The sequence below is a fragment of the Argentina anserina genome, chromosome 4 (assembly GCF_933775445.1).
Source record: "Argentina anserina chromosome 4, drPotAnse1.1, whole genome shotgun sequence".
Classification (NCBI taxonomy): Eukaryota; Viridiplantae; Streptophyta; class Magnoliopsida; order Rosales; family Rosaceae; genus Argentina; species Argentina anserina.
The window spans coordinates 9,413,384-9,417,906 of record NC_065875.1 but is presented as its reverse complement, the minus strand read 5'-3'; the positions used below and the strand labels follow the sequence as shown (position 1 = coordinate 9,417,906).

At 43.0% G+C, this 4,523-nt stretch overlaps 1 non-coding gene across 1 annotated transcript; it reads right to left on the bottom strand.

Annotated features, from left to right (window-relative positions):
• Positions 1-384: 384 nt before the first annotated feature.
• Positions 385-491, bottom strand: LOC126793032 (small nucleolar RNA R71). Its single transcript, XR_007672016.1, has one exon. It is a non-coding gene; the product is annotated as a small nucleolar RNA R71 (small nucleolar RNA).
• Between the last annotated feature and the right edge of the window lie 4,032 nt (positions 492-4,523).

Here is a 4,523-nt window from a genome sequence, read left to right as displayed (position 1 = left end):
CGTGACATAATTCCTGTTGGTGCTCCAATGGCATTAAAGAACGCATTCATTCCCACCACTCCTGAATCACCTTCATGCATTGCTTTCACTCCACCTGATGAAGCTAACTTCTCCATTCCCATTCAATTGCTTGGGCAGCTGCCTAAGTACTCTGGTTCTTCAATGGAAGACCCTAATGTGCACCTTAGGGAGTTCTTGGACATTTGCAAGCTCCAATGGATTCATCATCTTTCTCAAGAAGGCTTGAGGTTGCTTTTGTTTCCATTTACCCTTAAGGATGATGCTAAACGTTGGTTGTATTCTTTGCCTGTAGGAATCATCACTACATGGGACGAAATGACTAGGAGGTTCTTGAAGCAATTCTTCCCTGCTCAACTCACGAAAAGACTTAGGAGGGAGATTCAAAACTTCACTCAAAAAGATGGTGATTCACTCTATGAGGCTTGGGAGGAATTTCAAGAACTACAAAGGAAGTGCCCTCACAATGGTATTTCGTTGGATGACTTGGTGCAATTCTTCTATGAAGTACTCGACACCACCAAGAGCATGGTGGACTCGGCATGTGGCTGCACCTTCATGAACAAGACCGGTCAAGAAGCTTACACCTTGATTGATGACTTGGCTGACAACAATCGCCAATTTAGTTCCAAGGAGAAGAGAGGAAGCAAGAGCCGTGGGGTGTATGATGTTGATGCAAGGAATCAGATGGCTACTTTAGAAAGGAAGCTTGAGGTGCTAGTCAAGGCATTCAATGGTTCGAGCATCAACCCTCAAGCATGCGGCATTTGTTCTTTCAAGGATCACACGACTGACAATTGCCCAAATGGTGCAATGACTGAAGAAGAGTTGAACTTTATGGGACAACAAAGGCCTAGGTACGATCCATACTCGAACACATACAACCCTGGACTTAGAGATCATCCAAATTTTCGTTGGAGCAACAATGCTCAACCATCAAATGCTCAAGGTCAAGGACCTCGTCCTTCAGGTTTGTTTGTGAGGCCTCAGGTACCTCAAGGTTCTGCTCCCTTTAACTCTAATGTTCATGGTTCGAATAATGCATCTTCACCTAATTATGATGAACTTTTGAAGTCTCTTGCTCAAGGGCAACAAAATCTAAACTCTACTACTCAAGCATTAGTTACAGGTCAACAAGCTCATTCTAAGGATATAACCGAGCTTAAGAAGCAGATGGGACAAGTGATCGATTTCATAGGCAAGATCCATGAAGGAGGAAAGTTGCCGAGCCAAACTGAGCCTAATCCGAACGTGAAGGCCATGGTGACACGAAGTGGGAGGAACTTGGATGCTCCATTGCAGAAACACAAGAAGGCCGTGCCTTGTAAAGGACAAGAGGCCGAGAATTGCAATGTCAAAGACTTAGAGAAGGACCGTGCCTCCTCTAAGGCCAATGATGCCGTGCCTCTACCAAAAGAAGATCATGCCGTGCATGACAAAGGTAAGGATCCTAACTCTAGTGGTTTGGTTTCAACTAATGATCTTCCTCGTGTTCCTTTCCCTAGTAGATTTGCAAAGCAAAAGAAGGATGGCTCTGATCAAGCCATGCTCGACATTTTCAAGAAGGTGGAAGTGAACATGCCTCTTATTGAATGCATACAACAAAATCCTAGGTATGCTAAGTTTTTGAAAGAATTGTGCACCAACAAGAGGATGACTCGAGAGAAGGAGGTTGTCACAATGAGTGAGACGGTTTCTGCCGTGCTCCAAAGGAAGCTACCACCAAAGCTTAAGGATCCAGGGAGTTTTTCTATCCCTTGTACAATCGGAAACATGACATTTGAGAAGATAATGCTAGACTTAGGTGCATCTATTAATGTAATGCCGTATTATATCTATGAGGACCTAGGTCTAGGTGATTTGAAACGTGACAATGTTGTGATTCGATTGGCTGATTGTTCCAACAAAGTCCCTTTGGGCTATGTTGAAGATGTTCTTGTGCAGGTGTCGAGCTTGATCTTTCCTGCCGACTTCTATGTCATAGACATGGAACCAACTGAGGCAGATGACAAGGAGGTTCCTATCTTGTTGGGCCGCCCCTTCATGAGGACTGCAAGAACAAAAATAGATGTGTTTAGTGGATCACTCACTTTTGAGTTCGATGGTGAAGTGATTAGCTTCAACATCTTTGAAGCTATGAGGTATCTTCTTTCGGAGTTAAGTGATTGTTTTTCAGTTGACATACTTGATTCCCTTGCAGATAACTATCTAGATACCTTGACAAATGACGAGTTGGCACTCACCATTGCCCAAGGGGCTGGATTTACAAGTGATAGCTCAAACATTTCGGTGCTAGAAGCTAAGGATGCCGTGCCATCCTTCATTCATGAAAACGTGACCTCTCTTGAGGTTGCACGTGAGGTAAGCTTTGTCTCTCCTAGTCCAATTCTCTTAACTACTAACAAGAATCTTCCTTCTGTGGTGCAAGCTCCGAAGCTTGATCTTAAAGTTCTTCCGGACCACTTGAAGTATGCGTTTTTAGGAGAAGAGGATACATTGCCCGTGATCATTTCATCTGCACTAAATGAGGAGCAAGAAGAGAGATTGATTGAAGTGTTGAAGAGACACAAGACGGCAATAGGATGGACCTTAGCCGACATCAAGGGGATCAGCCCTACCATGTGTGTGCATCGAATATTGCTAGAAGATGGTGCCAAACCAACCAAGGAAGGTCAGAGACGCCTTCACCCACCAATGATGCCAGTTGTAAAGGATGAAATCACCAAGTTGCACGATTGTGGCGTGATCTACCCATCTCGGATAGTAGGTGGATCTCTCCCATTCAAGTTGTGCCAAAGAAGTCAGGCATCACGGTGGTGAAGAACAAAGATAATGAGTTGGTGCCTCAAAGGACAGTGACCGGTCATAGAGTATGTATTGACTATAGGAAGCTCAATGCGACAACAAGGAAGGATCACATGTCATTACCATTCATTGATCAAATGCTTGAGAGGTTAGCTGGTCACTCTTTCTATTGTTTCCTTGATGGATATAGTGGATACAACCAGATAAGTGTTGCGGAAGAAGATCAAGAGAAGACTACGTTCACATGCCATTTTGGTACGTTTGCTTATCGTCACATGCCTTTTGGTTTATGCAACGCCCCAGGTACGTTTCAACGTTGCATGTATCACATTTTCTCTGAGTATATTGGTTCTAAAATTGAAGTTTTCATGGATGATTTTTCTGTCTATGGTGAAGATTTCGAAACTTGTTTAGAAGATGTTGAACTTGTGCTCAAACGTTGTGAGGAAACTAACTTGGTTTTGAATTGGGAAAAATGTCACTTTATGGTCACGCAAGGCATTGTCCTAGGTCATATTGTTTCATCTAGAGGAATTGAGGTTGATAAGTCTAAAATAGATCTTGTGCGTCACTTACCCCTCCCCAAAAGTGTGAGGGATGTTCGATCGTTTCTTGGACATGCAGGTTTCTATCGTAGGTTTATCAAGGACTTTTCCAAGATTGCGAGACCAATGAATTCATTGCTTCAAAAGGACGTCCCATTTCACTTCGATGATGATTGCAAGCATGCATTCGAGACTTTGAAGAAGCTCCTAACTTCAGCTCCGATCATGGCACCGCCGGATTGGTCCTTGCCATTTGAGGTGATGTGTGATGCCTCCGACTATGCAGTTGGAGCCGTGCTAGGGCAGAGGAAGGACAAGCAGCCCTACGCCATCTACTATGCCTCATGAACACTCAATGATGCTCAACAAAACTACACCATAACTGAAAAAGAACTTCTTGTCGTGATCTTTGCCCTAGATAAGTTTCGTTCTTACTTACTTCAATCTAAAGTTATTGTGTTACACTGACCATGCAACTTTGAAGTATCTAATGACAAAGAAGGATGCCAAACCGAGGTTAATTCGATGGATTCTTCTACTCCAAGAGTTAAATCTCGAGATCAAGGACAAGAAGGGAAGTGACAATGTTGTGGCGGATCATTTGAGTCGTTTGGTGAGAGATGCCGAGCCCTTGGCCATCCAAGAGAGCTTTACGGATGAGCAACTCTTTCGAGTTGAGGTAAGCGAGCCATGGTATGCTGATATTGTCAATTATCTTGTTTCTAAGCAATTCCCTGATACTTTATCGCATGCACAAAAGAATAGACTCAAGGCATTAGCTAAGTATTATGTTTGGGATGAACCATACTTGTGGAAACATTGTATTGATCAAATCATTAGGAGGTGTGTCCCTGAACATGAACATCATTCTATACTTACTTTTTGCCATTCTGAATCTTGTGGAGGACATTTTGGTTCACGTAGGACTGCTCTTAAGGTGTTAGAATGTGGTTTCTTTTGGCCTACGGTTTTTAAAGATGCATATCATTTTTGCATGACTTGTGATAGGTGCCAACGTATGGGAAACTTAGGATCTAGAGATCAAATGCCTATGACACCGATTATATATGTCGAAATTTTGATTGTTGGGGTATTGATTTCATGGGACCTTTTCCTAGCTCAAATGGTTTCTTATACATACTCGTTTGTGTTGAC